General features: G+C 50.3%; 1 long non-coding RNA gene across 2 annotated transcripts in view; it reads left to right on the top strand.

Annotated features, from left to right (window-relative positions):
• The window catches only part of LOC138771084 (uncharacterized), a 35,860-nt gene extending 29,856 nt beyond the window's left edge, over positions 1-6,004 (top strand). For both annotated transcript variants that reach the window (XR_011359546.1, XR_011359547.1), the window contains exons 3-4: positions 4,002-4,179; positions 5,469-6,004. This is a non-coding gene — a long non-coding RNA (uncharacterized lncRNA). The remainder of the gene's footprint in view (positions 1-4,001; positions 4,180-5,468) is intronic.
• Positions 6,005-15,386: the final 9,382 nt, after the last annotated feature.

Here is a 15,386-nt window from a genome sequence, read left to right as displayed (position 1 = left end):
CCCACAGACTGCAGCCACCGTGCACACACACACACTCTGCACACAGTGATTTATTCAGAGACTACAACTCCCAGCATACCCTGAGTTTTAGTTCGACTGAAAATGTTATTTACAAGGGATTTGTCACAGATACAGATGAATCCAGGAAAGGAGCGGGTCAGCATGTCACATTTAACTGGTTGGGCCCCAGGTGCCCCAGTCCGACACTGGACAGAAGCCGTCCCCAAAATAAGTCCCCGGCCTCCTTCCTTCCTCCATCACGTCTGTTTGATGAGAAGAGCGGGCATCAAGCAAAGCAAAGCCGGCCTCCAGCACCCAGTATACACCATGCAGGTAACCTGTCAGTGCCGAGGGGAAGGGCCTCAGCATGCAAAGTGCATAGGGCAGCATGAACTCTAAATACAGGCCTGGGTGTAGGGTTAACTGTGTGTTGACACATCTCCCGCCCGGCAGGCTCTTCCCCCTGATAGAGGCTTCCTGGAAGGTTCCGAACAACACTCTCCTGCTGCGACCCCCCTCCTCCCCTCTGACCTCACTGAGGAGAGGACAGCGCGCCGACGGGACCTGAAGTGGTAGGAAACCTGATTTCTCCAGCTGCAGCAGGGAGGTGACGTCACAGAGCCTGCTGGACGATCTGTCACAGCGGCTGCCAGGCTGAAGGAACCAGGAGAGAAGAGAGAAGACCCATCCCCCGCCCAGATCAGGTGAGTATGAGTGAATGGGGTATATTTACTATGGAGGACATTACAGCAGGGGTATATATACCATGGGGGACATTACAGCAGGGGTATATACTATGGAGGACATTACAGCAGGGGTATATATACTATGGAGGACATTACAGCATGGGGTATATACTATGTATGGGGACACATATCAGAGCAGGGGGTATATACTATGTATGGAGACACATATCAGAACAGGGGTATATACTATGTATGGGGACACATATCAGAGCATGGGCCATATACTATGGAGGCACATTAGAGCAGGGGGTATATACTATGGGGGCACATTACAGCAGGGGGCACAGCAGGGCTGGACATTATTACTATATGATGGCACAGCAGGGGGCAATATTACTATAGGTGGGCACAACAGGAGATATTATTACTATATGTGGGCACAGGGGACATTATTACTATACCTACATTCAGTGAGTCACTGAATTACATGTTTTTTCTTTATTTTTTTGTAGAAAACTATTTGGTAGGGAACCCTGAAGTGAAAAGGGAAATATTGCTCTTTGCCATAATACACACGCTGCTTTTTAATAGCAGAGTTTTACTGTATCAGCTGAAATTGTGGCAAAACTGCATGAGATAATAATTCTGTAGTCTGTGTGCAGCATATGGTATATACTGTATACAGTCTGTGTGCAGCATGTGGTATATACTGTATATAGTCTGTGTGCAGCATATGACATATAGCCTGTGTGCATCATGTGGTATATACTGTATATAGTCTGTGTGCAGCATATGGTATATACTGTACATATTTTGTGTGCAGCATATGACATATAGCCTGTGTGCAGCATATGGTATATACTGTATATAGTCTGTGTGCAGCATATGATATATAGCCTGAGAGCAGTGTATGGTATATAGCCTGTGTGCAGCATATGGTGTATATCCTATGTATGTCATATGCTGCACACAGGCTATATATGCCATATCATGGGCTGCACACAGCTGTGTATTTTAATCCTTATGGTACGTTCACATGTACCATATCCGCTATATATTCTACACAGCCTTTAAGTACTTTCTGGTTGCTCCTTACTGCTTCAGGTAGTGTACATGGTTGGGAACTGCAGATGGGACTTAGACTTGCAAGTCCAGGTTCCTTCAGCGATTCACATCTGCATATGCTGCTGTGGGGGCAAGAGAGCACAGAAAGTACTGAAGTGCTGTGTTCTCGCATTGCATTATTAACATAAACACAAAGTGGGAACACACCCTAAGTGGGAATACACCCCTCCCCATCCTGTCTCTAGGGCCTGGCATCTTCCTCTGGACTGCAGCCTGTAGTGACCATCACATGCAAAACAGAGGAGGATGCTGAGCCACACAGCCAGGAGTGAGGAGGGGTAGGTGCTAAGTCCCCTACAGTAAGTAGCCACCTGTATAGATCGCTGTATGGGATATATTTGGGGGAAAAAAATGGGGGGCCCCCAACAAAATTTTTGCCCAGGGCCTCCACCAACCTTAATCCGGCCCTGAGAATGAGCCTCAGCCAAATACTTATAGGGAACAAGGAGACAGTTCCAGCCCCCTATTGGACAAGGCTTCTGGTTCCAAACAAAATCACCTGCGGATCAGAACTGGCAGCAGTGTAACTCCTTAATAGCCAGAGCACACAGCAGACGGGTGGGGCTGAACATCATGATAGAAATAGGCCAGTGTTCAGACAGGGTTCAGGTTACTGCACAAGACATACAAAACACTGAATATCAGCGCCATCTCAGCCGTGCAGCACGAGCTGAGGGGCGCACGGAGTTCATCCCAGGCACATTCATGACACCTAGGTCCCTGTTCACTATAAAGTCCAGCCCTTGGTCTCATTCCAGTGCCTGTGATATAGCCTTGTGCCTTGACCTAGCGTTCTCCTGGCTGTTTGTTGTTATTATTCTGACCTTCTAGACTTGTACCTTGACCTTCTTACCTGGATTCTGATTTTGTACCTTCGCTGCCCGTCTGTTGCTGACCTTGTTTCCTGACCATTCCTTATTGTGTTTGTTTGTCTTGCTTTGTTCTGTGTTGCACTTATTTCAGTGTAAGACCCCGTTCCCACTGAGCAAAAGTAGCGGAATTCTGCGGCGGAATTGTCCGCGGCGGAATGCCGTTAGCCTCCCGCTCATAATGGGAGTCTATGGGAGGCGCGCGCTCTTGCTTTGTCAGCGCTGAAGAATGAACATGTTCATTCTTCAGCGCGTACAGAATTCCGCTACTTTTGCTCAGTGGGAACAGGGCCTAAGGTTTGTTGACCAGTTGTCCGCATTAAATCCTTAGTACTGTTTGTGGCAAGTAGGTAGGGACAGCTGGGGCGGGTGCCAGTCTAGGGCTGCACTTGTCCGCGTGTCTTTCCAGTACCCTACCTGACATCAGGTTTGTCTCCCTTGGCAACAGCACAGCTTTAAAGGACAACTCCGGCGCTGATAAAAAAAAAAAAACTGAACTGAAGCTCCAGTTGGTGTCTTCATTTTTTCTTCACTTCTTGGTTTGGGGTTTCCCACGATGCACTTTGTCTTCTGTGATGTCTAACTGGCTCTGTAGAACTTTTAGATGGCTTACAGCTTGCTCAGCCAATCAGAGCTGAGCAACCTGAGTCATCTGCCAAAGGGAGGCTGGCCTAACAGGGCTTAGACCAGTTTCCTTCTTGATGATGTCATTGTCACAAAATGGCTGCCACAGAGCAGCTTGGGGTCAACAGTCATTAGGTAAGAATGAGTTTACTTCACTTCCTGGTGGGGGGCTGAGGGGGAAAAGATAGGGAAAGGGGGCAGATAGGTGATTGAAGTATATTACAAAGTTATATAACTTTGTAATGTGTTTCGATTACTGTGAAAAAGATTTTCACAGGAGTATCCCCTTTAATAACACAGGCTGTGTACTGCAAAACAGCGACATCTTGTGGCCAAACAGAGAATGTCAGTTAAACCATATGTTATACATATTATATACAGTTACATCTCTCTGCTTTAGGACACATGGTCCCTGGCTCTTCCTATTACCCCTGTGGCTGTGGGGGCTGGGGTAATAATGCATTAGCCGTTTTACAAGCTAAGCATCAGCCTAGTAATGAATGCTGTCTATTAGAAAGCATCCATCACTAAGTCTGTTAAGGGTTAAAAAAAAAAAAAAAAAAAGAAAGACATACCCCTGCTTGACCATTTTATAAACAAAAAATAAAAAATCTGGTCATTGACTTAGTCCACTGAAGCCTTTGCATCCTGTATCTTTGTATAGTGACTCTTATGTCTGATCTTTCTTTTGTTCTAGAAATATGTGGATCCAGAGAATGATATAGATATATTGGCCCCGGTGTTACTGGAGGATATATTTACCGGTGGAAGAGACACTATGATAGCATTGTGGGCCAGTCTATATGTCGTACACGGACAGAAGAATGAAGAATCCTCTGTTCTTCAGGCTGTACTGGAGGAACTCCACCATAGAGGTAACATTGTGTATGAGATGACACTGTCACTGCCCATGAGGAGGAGGAGGTGGAGTGGAGGATCATACTGCTCATCTGTCTCTGGTCCGGGGAGGAGCATTGGGGGTGGCTTAGGATGAGCTTGCTGAGAGCTGTAGTTCTTCCAAAGCCACATGGGCATGCGGGGAGTTGTAGTTCTACCACAGCCACACAGGAGCATGCTGAGAGTTGTTGTTCTCCCACAGCCACACAGGATCATGCTGAAAGTTGTAGTATTACCACATCCACACATAAGTTCTACCTCTGTCACACAGGAGCATGCTGGGAGCTGTAGTTCTACCTCTGTCACACAGGAGCATGCTGGGAGCTGTAGTTCTACCTCTGCCACACAGGAGCATGCTGAGAGTTGTAGTTCTACCTCTGCCACACAGGAGCATGCTGGGAGCTGTAGTTCTACCTCTGCCACACAGGAGCATGCTGGGAGCTGTAGTTCTACCTCTGTCACACAGGAGCATGTTGGGAGCTGTAGTTCTACCACAGCCACATGGGAACATGCTGGGAGTTGTTGTCCTACCTCAGCCACACATGAGCAATAACACACACACTCCATTAGCGCACACAGACAGATACATACATATACTCACCCACACAGCAGTAGCAGTGGAGAATGACAGTCTCTGAGCCGAGGATCAGACTCCTTATCTGTCTCTGTCGGGAGGGGGTTGGGGCATCTGTAACTACACTTGTCCCTGCACTTCTTCCCTCTCCTGAATGGCTCTAGAGGTCATGTGACATTAATCAGAAGCTTTTCTTCAGTTCCGGAGCCAAGCAGCAGAAGAGAGGAGGAGAGCAGGTCCTGCCGCTGCGGGGCCGGAGCCTTCAGCAGCTGTGGGGCAGAGCAGGGATGGCATGCTGATGTGTGTGAGGTCGGCTGGGGGGGATTTTTACTTGAGGATACATTGTGCCCCCCTGAAATTCAGCAAGAGGTGGTGTCCTAGGCCATTGTCTACCCTGGCCTATCTTTTGTCCCGGCCCTGGGTATAGGGGGTGCAGAGGGTGCTGGTGCACCTGGGCCCAGGAGCCTATAGTCTCTCTTCCCTATATCTCCTGTATAAATGAGGCATTATAGCTGTGGGGCTCTGTGACAGATTAGGCCCACTTGTGCCAACCTCTGCCTCTGCTGGCAGATAAGTAACTCAGTGGTGAGTGGATAGGGGCCCCTCAGTTTGGCAAGCTGGTTACAGAACATTCTGCTATTACTCCTTTTTTGCCTCCTTTGTTTTGCATTCACATCTGTCATTCCTTATCAGGTGACACTCTGGTGACAGAGATCACACTGGATGAAGGGGGGCACAAACTTCCCGGAGAACTGGCAGGTAAGTGTACATTACATAAACCTAGAAACATGCAGCAGCTCCAAGCTAGTGGCTGTTCCTGAGCTGCTACTCTGCTCCTGACTGCATAAACATACAGTGCTAAACCACGACAGTAGGGCGATCTGCCTGATCACTCTGAGAGGGGCATCCGTCGGCCAGGTCGTGGTGTAGGCTCCGGTGCATTCCTGCTTCACCTGTGCCTGGCTATGTCAGAGAGTGGGTGCTCAACAGCAGAAGCTTTCTGCTCTTGGACAAGAAACCCTGCTCTCCCTATCAGAAGCCTATGAGTACTGTATAGTGTCACATTGTTATATGCTCCATCTAGTGGTGAAATGTAGATACTACATAGTAAAACTTAATATACACAAGCCAGACCACTGTTTTTAGACCAGAGTGGTGGTCTATAACCTAGACAGCGAGTTGTCTACAATGGGAGAGAAAGAGCGGCCAATCAGGAGAAGGAGGCAAGTTTGCTAAATTAACATATAAAAGTAAATTGCAAATCTTTATAACTTTCTAACACCATTTGATTTGAAAGAAAAATATTTTCTCTGGAGTACCCCTTTAATGCACAATACTCGGCTCTAGGACGCTGCAGTAACAGTGAGGACATCAGGAAGCAATGTTGAGGCTGCAGGGACTGATCCTTGTGTGAAAGGATCAGGACACAATGTCAGTCAGCTGCTTCTAAGGCCAGCAGGATATTGTCATGCATTAAAACAGGCCTGGACTCACGGGACAGGGATATAATATTACCGCTTTATAAAGCTTTGGTGCGGCCTCATCTGGAGTATGCCGTCCAGTTTTGGAACCCGATTCTTAAAAAGGATGTTCTAGAGCTGGAGAGGGTACAAAGACGGGCAACTAAACTAATAAGGGGAATGGAGCATCTTAGTTATGAGGAGAGATTAAAATAATTACATTTGTTTAGTCTGGAGAAGAGACGTTTAAGGGGAGATATGATTAACTTATTTAAATATATAAATGGCCCCTACAAGAGATATGGGGAAAAGATGTTCCAGGTAAAACCCCCTCAAAGGACAAGAGGGCACTGCCTCCACCCGGAGAGACAAGGGGGCGCTGCCTCTGCCTAGAGAAAAAAAGGTTCAATCTCCGGAGGCGACAAGTCTTCTTTACCATGAGAACTGTGAATCTGTGGAACAGTCTACCCCAGGATCTGGTCACAGCAAAAACAGTAGAGGGCTTCAAAACCGGCCTAGACAAGTTCTTAGAGCAAAATAATATAAATGCATATGTATAGAACCTATCGCCCCTCCCCCTTCCCTGTATCCATCCCCTCCTTGGTTGAACTTGATGGACATGTGTCTTTTTTCAACCGTATTAACTATGTAACTATAACTATGTAAATGGATGGGATTTTACAGAGTCTTTTGTGGTTTCCTATGAAAGTCTGGGCAATCTATTATATAGCTATCAGCTTCCTCCAGAGATCTTCCTCCCCTCTGTACTGTGGTGAGACACTTCCCTGTATGTTCCCATCTCTCCGGACCCCGCTATGGTGTTACCCCCACCCCATACACTTCTTCCCTCTATCTGACTCCTTGGGGTAGATGGGAATCTGCTTTCTTGCTATTCTGCTGTCGGACTCCTATCTAGGGCTGAGAGGCACCTTTAGGGCCCGGTTTGGCCCCTTTACCCTTCAGGTATCCTTCTCCCAAATAGAGAAACTCCTTGGCCCTTCATATCTCCCCAGATGATGTGAGGGTGGATGGATGGTCCCTGCACGGGCTATCCCCTATGAGGTTACCTCCTATAAGGAGATGTCATTTCTCCCTCTATCCAGGACTCCTTTAGTAGACACTGTTATTACCGCCATTATTGCTCATACAGACTTATACTCATCACTTGGTCACATAATGTCTGACACTAGTCGTTTTTAATTTTTAAAATTTTTTATTGCATTGTTGGGGTTCACTCCGCGGTGTCACTCCTAAAGTAGCCGAGAAGACATTTGATGTATCTACAGGAGAGAAGAGCAGGGTGAGAGGAAGTATGGTCTATACTGGGGACAGGATGGGGAAGTAGGGTCTATACTGGGGTCAGGATGGGGAGTAGGGTTTATACTGAGGGCAGGACGGGGGAGTAGGGTCAATACTGGGGACAGGATGGAAAAGTATGGTCTTTACTGGGGGCAGGACGAGGGTAGGGGTGGTGGTGGGATTTGGGGTAACCTAGAGTATTTACCTTGATGGTCGTCCATCTGATCGGATCCTGTTGGGGAAAGATAAAAATGGATTATCCATAAAGTCCAGTCTGGGGCGACAATAGGGGACATCCTAGTGCCCAACCATGGAGTTATAGCTATTATATCCCTGCCACCACTAGGGGGTGCTCACTGCATACTGCTCTACTATACAGATCAGTAGGAGCTGTATACATCATTGTGCAGTGACCTCCCGCTAGTGGCAGAAGCATCAGGTAAATTATCACTCACTTGTTCCTCTTCCTCCTCAGACACTTGGGGATCCAGGAGAATCTCTGTCTGCGCCTAAAGAAAAGAGACAAATAGATAGTATCAGAGCCATGTGATGATCCCAGGATCAGACTATAGGGGTCTATACATTGAGATGAGACTCAGCGAGGAAGAGATGAATACACAAACAGTATGTGACCCCCTGGGCTCTTCCTGCAGTGTTCTATATACTTACTGGGCCTCCTGGACCCCCACTGATTCCTTGGATGAGGCTTCTTTTCTTACTCTATGTAGCGGCCTGGGTCCCTGGTCCGACTTTCATGGAATTTCCTGTGTATGATGCTCAGTCCCTTCATTGTTCTTATCCTATAAAAGAAAACACAATTCATGTAACTGGAGCTGCCCCATATGTGCCCATATATCCCCCTATAAGAGTCTACATGACCGGCACCCCCACAGGTGGTGATGATAATGTCAGCAGTGTTAGTTCTATGGTGTACTTACAGAACTGGCCTCTTGGAGCGCTGAAGTCTCTCTTTCCACCTGTGGGGAGAAACAGGACATATCCAGGTTAGGACTATTCTATGGAGCAGTTGTCCATAACAACCACAACACTTAATTTACTATAAGCTTTATAACCCTATAAAATCAATGTCACCTATAATAAAAACAACTTTACAGTGATATACTTACTCTTCATGTGGGTAGTCCTCCTCCTCATTGCGTTGTCTAAGCGCATCCTCTGTTCTTCACGAGATACTCCTGATGGTGGAGATAGACTTTCCCAGAGGATATGCCAGGTCACTACCTCAGGTATACTGGGAGACACTGGGACTGTAGATTCAGACAGCAGGAAGCAACAGCGAGAACACAGGAACCAGTTAGGACAGGGCAGGAACACTGTAATAGGAACCAGGAAGGCAAAGCAACCAGATACATCTGTACAGAACCAAATGACCTTAACGCTCAGGCAGAGCACATGTGCAAGAAACCTCCTTAAATAGCCAAGCCACAGGCGCGGAATAATTAAGGCACTAAGCGTAAACTCTCAGAAGGAAGCGCACGCACCCCCTCTAGTGGCAGGATCTATACTACATGCAGGGGACACACATGGCTAGGCCCGAAGGCCTGAAGGACTAGCAGTGAATGAACATGTGGCGGCTGGAACGCCGACCGCCATTATATATACAAATTATCTGCTTCACCTTCTTCTGAGCTATGGATACATCCACACTATTTAGCTATGTCAGCCTGAAACCTAAGGTAAGGAACGGCCCAATACATGAGGGGCAGGAGGTTCAATACATGGGAGACAGGAGGCCCAATACATGAGGGGCAGGAGGTTCAATACATGGGAGACAGGAGGCCCAATACCTGAGGGGCAGGAGTCCCAATACATGGGAGGCAGGAGTCCCAATACATGGGAGGCAGGAGGCCCAATAAATGGGAGGCAGGAGGCCCAATATGGGCGTCAGGAGGCCCAATACATGAGGGTCAGGAGGCCCAATACATGAGGGGCAGGAGGCCCAATACATGGGAGGCAGGAGTCCCAATAAATGGGAGGCAGGAGGCCCAATATGGGAGGCAGGAGGCCCAATACATGAGGGGCAGGAGGCCCAATACATGAGGGACAGGAGGCCCAATACATGAGGGGCAGGAGGCCTAATACATGGGAGCCAGGAAGCCCAATACATGAGGGCCAGGAGGCCCAATACATGAGGGGCAGGAGGCCCAATACATGATGGGCAGGAGGCCTAATACATGGAAGCCAGGAGGCCCAATACATGAGGGGCAGGAGGCCCAATACATGAGGGGCAGGAGGCCTAATACATGAGGGGCAGGAGGCCCAATACATGAGGAGCAGGAGTCCCAATACATGAGGAGCAGGAGTCCCAATACATGGGAGGCAGGAGGCCCAATACATGGGAGGCAGGAGGCCCAATACATGGGAGGCAGGAGGCCCAATACATGGGGGGCAGGAGGCCCAATACATGGGGGGCAGGAGGCCCAATACCTGGCGGGTAGGAGGCCCAATACCTGGGGGGCAGGAGGCCCAATACATAGGAGTCAGGAGGCCCAATACCTGGGAGTCAGGAGGCCCAATACCTGGGAGTCAGGAGGCCCAATACCTGGGAGTCAGGAGGCCCAATACCTGGGAGTCAGGAGGCCCAATACCTGGGAGTCAGGAGGCCCAATACCTGGGAGTCAGGAGGCCCAATACCTGGGAGTCAGGAGGCCCAATACCTGGGAGTCAGGAGGCCCAATACCTGGGAGGCAGGAGGCCCAATACCTGGGAGTCAGGAGGCCCAATACCTGGGAGTCAGGAGGCCCAATACCTGGGAGTCAGGAGGCCCAATACCTGGGAGTCAGGAGGCCCAATACCAGGGAGTCAGGAGGCCCAATACCTGGGAGTCAGGAGGCCACATACCTGGGAGTCAGGAGGCCCAATACCTGGGGGGCAGGAGGCCCAATACCTGGGGGGCAGGAGGCCCAATACATGGGGGGCAGGAGGCCCAATACATGAGGGGCAAGAGGCCCAATACATGGGGGGCAAGAGGCCCAATACATGGGGGGCAGGAGGCCAAATACATGGGGGGCAGGAGGCCCATACCTGGGGGGCAGGAGGCCCAATACCTGGGAGTCAGGAGGCCCAATACCTGGGAGTCAGGAGGCCCAATACCTGGGAGTCAGGAGGCCCAATACCTGGGAGTCAGGAGGCCCAATACATGGGGGGCAAGAGGCCCAATACACGGGGGGCAGGAGGCCCAATACATAGGAGGCCCAATACATGAGGGGCAGGAGGCACAATACATGGGGGGCAGGAGGCCCAATACATGATGGGCAGGAGGCCCAATACATGATGGGCAGGAGGCCTAATACATGATGGGCAGGAGGCTAAAGATACCAGCAGGGTAAAGTATTGAATGAATCCCTGGACTGGTGAAACAAATGCCCCCCCCTCCCCTCATCCATCACCTTCATCCATCACCTTCATCCTCTCCTCCTCCACAACAGCCGCTCCTCCAGCACCTCATCAACCACCTCGACACTCTCCAAAGCAACCAGATACATCTGTACAGAACCAAAGGGCCTTAACGCTCAGGCAGAGCACATGTGCAAGAAACCTCCTTAAATAGCCAAGCCACAGGCGCAGAATAATTAAGGCACTAAGCCTAAACTCTCAGAAGGAAGCACACGCACCCCCTCTAGTGGCAGGATCTATACTACAAGCAGGGGACAGACATGGCTAGGCCCGAAGGCCTGAAGGACTAGCAGTGAATGAACATGTGGCGGCTGGAACGCCGACCGCCATTATATATACAAATTATCAGCTTCACCTGCTTCTGAGCTATGGATACATCCACACTATTTAGCTATGTCAGCCTGAAACCTAAGGTAAGGAACGGCCCAATACATGAGGGGCAGGAGGTTCAATACATGGGAGACAGGAGGCCCAATACATGAGGGGCAGGAGGTTCAATACATGGGAGACAGGAGGCCCAATACCTGAGGGGCAGGAGTCCCAATACATGGGAGGCAGGAGTCCCAATACATGGGAGGCAGGAGTCCCAATACATGGGCGTCAGGAGGCCCAATAAATGGGAGGCAGGAGGCCCAATATGGGCGTCAGGAGGCCCAATACATGAGGGTCAGGAGGCCCAATACATGAGGGTCAGGAGTCCCAATACATGGGAGGCAGGAGTCCCAATAAATGGGAGGCAGGAGGCCCAATATGGGAGGCAGGAGGCCCAATACATGAGGGGCAGGAGGCCCAATACATGAGGGGCAGGAGGCCCAATACATGAGGGACAGGAGGCTCAATACATGAGGGGCAGGAGGCCTAATACATGGGAGCCAGGAAGCCCAATACATGAGGGCCAGGAGGCCCAATACATGAGGGACAGGAGGCCCAATACATGAGGGGCAGGAGGCCTAATACATGGAAGCCAGGAGGCCCAATACATGAGGGGCAGGAGGCCCAATACATGAGGGGCAGGAGGCCCAATACATGAGGAGCAGGAGTCCCAATACATGAGGAGCAGGAGTCCCAATACATGGGGGCAGGAGGCCCAATACATGGGGGACAGGAGGCCCAATACATGGGGGACAGGAGGCCCAATACATGAGGGGCAGGAGGCCCAATACATGGAAGCCAGGAGGCCCAATACATGAGGGGCAGGAGGCCCAATACATGAGAAGCAGGAGTCCCAATACATGGGGGGCAGGAGGCTCAATACATGGGGGACAGGAGGCCCAATACATGAGGGGCAGGAGGCCCAATACATGGTAAACAGGAGGCTTAATACATGGGAGGCAGGAGGCCCAATACATGGGAGGCAGGAGGCCCAATACATGGGGGGCAGGAGGCCCAAATCATGGGGGGCAGGAGGCCCAATACATGGGGGGCAGGAGGCCCAATACCTGGCGGGTAGGAGGCCCAATACCTGGGGGGCAGGAGGCCCAATACATAGGAGTCAGGAGGCCCTATACCTGGGAGTCAGGAGGCCCAATACCTGGGAGTCAGGAGGCCCAATACCTGGGAGTCAGGAGGCCCAATACCTGGGAGTCAGGAGGCCCAATACCTGGGAGTCAGGAGGCCCAATACCTGGGAGTCAGGAGGCCCAATACCAGGGAGTCAGGAGGCCCAATACCTGGGAGTCAGGAGGCCCAATACCTGCGAGTCAGGAGGCCCAATACCTGCGAGTCAGGAGGCCCAATACCTGCGAGTCAGGAGGCCCAATACCTGGGAGTCAGGAGGCCCAATACCTGGGAGTCAGGAGGCCCAATACCTGGGAGTCAGGAGGCCCAATACCTGGGAGTCAGGAGGCCCAATACCTGGGAATCAGGAGGCCCAATACCTGGGGGGCAGGAGGCCCAATACCTGGGGGGCAGGAGGCCCAATACATGGGGGGCAGGAGGCCCAATACATGAGGGGCAAGAGGCCCAATACATGGAGGGCAGGAGGCCCAATACATGAGGGGCAAGAGGCCCAATACATGAGGGGCAAGAGGCCCAATACACGGGGGGGCAGGAGGCCAAATACATGGGGGGCAGGAGGCCCATACCTGGGGGGCAGGAGGCCCAATACCTGGGAGTCAGGAGGCCCAATACCTGGGAGTCAGGAGGCCCAATACCTGGGAGTCAGGAGGCCCAATACCTGAGAGTCAGGAGGCCCAATACCTTGGAGTCAGGAGGCCCAATACATGGGGAGCAAGAGGCCCAATACATGGGGGGCAAGAGGCCGAATACATGGGGGGCAGGAGGCCCAATACATGGGGGGCAGGAGGCCCAATACATAGGAGGCCCAATACATGAGGGGCAGGAGGCCCAATACATGATGGGCAGGAGGCCCAATACATGATGGGCAGGAGGCTAAAGATACCAGCAGGGTAAAGTATTGAATGAATCCCTGGACTGGTGAAACAAATGCCCCCCCCTCCCCTCATCCATCACCTTCATCCTCTCCTCCTCCACAACAGCCGCTCCTCCAGCACCTCATCAAACACCTCGACACTCTCCTCCACCCCCCTCTCCTCCTCACCTCCTCCTCCACTACCTCCTTCTCCACGACTACCTCCTCCACCTGCACCTCCTCCACTTCCACCACCTCCACCTCCACACCCTCCTCCTCCACCTCCACTTCCATCACCTCCTCCTCCACTTCCATCACCTCCTCCTCCACGACCACCTCCTCCTCCTCCACAACCACCTCCTCCTCCTCCACAACCACCTCCTCCTGCACTTCCATCACCTCCTCCTGCACTTCCACCACCTCCTCCTCCACTTCCACCATCTCCTCCAGCTGTAGTGTGAAGGTGACCATGAAGGGTTAATACTTTTGGAAAAACATTGTATTCCTTGAAATGCCTTCAGCTTTGGAACCGCTTCTAGCTGGACAAGACTGGTCTAGAAGACATGCTGGAATGTTGGCAGCCCCCCTGAGAAGATACCACCTTTAACTCACAAAAGAAGAAGATAATGTCTAATAAATAACCACTAACCAGCTCACTGCGCCGGACAGGATATAGCTAACCATTTATGGAATAACCAATCACATTATTACATGTATACTCTTTGTGACTTGAAACTCCGCCTATAATGAAGGAACATATAATCAATGTGAAACTAAATAAAGTAGTAGTATATACTCAAATCTCGGCTGAGAGAGAGGTTATACCAACTATCTGTGTCTGGTGTTATCTACTCATCGCTAGCACTCAGCTCTATTCAATTTGGACAGGGATAGTCACTTGGGAATAAGGTGGATGAAAGGGTAAAATTCACCTTATCAGTAGCCCTTCCTCCTCCACCTCCTCCAGCACCATCACTGCCTCCATCACCACCATCTCATCCACTACCATCACTATCACCTCCACCAGCACTACAGGTCTGTCCACTACCACACGCCTCACCGCCATCACCATCTGCACCAACACCTCTCTCACCACTCTCACCAACAATCCTTCCACAACAAAATCGTCCACCACAACAACTACATCCGCCATCAGCAGGATCACATCCTCCACCACTACCCCCGCCATCTCCTCCTCCACCAACACTACCTCCTCCTCCGCCATCTCCTCCTCCACCGACACTACCTCCTCCTCCGACACTACCTCCTCCGCCAACACTACCTCCTCCGCCAACACCAACTCTTCTGCTGGCTTTTCTCTCCTAAAAATAAAGAAGAACAGTCAGGAGTTACTCAATGGGGAACCTGTCATATATAATATAGTATATACCTGTAGGGATCAGCATAGAGGGGTAATCCCATCATATATAATATAGTATATACCTGTAGGGATCAGAATAGAGGGGTAATCCCATCATATATAATATAGTATATACCAGTAGGGATGAGGATATTCTAGCAATAGTTTCCTCCTATATTATAGAAGAGAAGGAAGGACACAGCAGACTTACCTCCACCAACCACTAAACACCTCTGGAAATTCTAGAGCTCTGCAGCTGCTTATATACTGTGTGTGATGTCATCATGACCTATACAGGAGCCTTTTGTGATGTCATCATATGCGCGGGAGGGGCCAACAATAGCCAGTGATGTCATCATCTGCGGGGGAGGGGCCAACAACCTCCACATGACAATGTACAGCCAATCCAATGGAGAGAAAAATATAAGTGCAATGCGGAGACAGTGTCAGCACTAATAGTGAATATGACAGATAATAGATGTGCAATCTCCTATGTATGATGACACTGTATACTGCCCCTCTATATAATCCACACATACATCACTCTGCTCTATATACTACAGTGTCCCAGAAATGCCCCGCCCCCATGCATAGAAGCTGAGACATATAGATAGAAGCAATGTACTGTGGCAGTTATAGCTGCAGGCTGTATATTCTCCCTGCAGCCACTAGAGGCCGCTCTCTCCTCCTAGCTCCAGTATATTC

This window comes from Dendropsophus ebraccatus, chromosome 13, assembly GCF_027789765.1.
Source record: "Dendropsophus ebraccatus isolate aDenEbr1 chromosome 13, aDenEbr1.pat, whole genome shotgun sequence".
NCBI lineage: Eukaryota > Metazoa > Chordata > Amphibia > Anura > Hylidae > Dendropsophus > Dendropsophus ebraccatus.
Note: the sequence above shows the minus strand (reverse complement) of the source record. Positions and strands in the feature narration are given on the sequence as shown.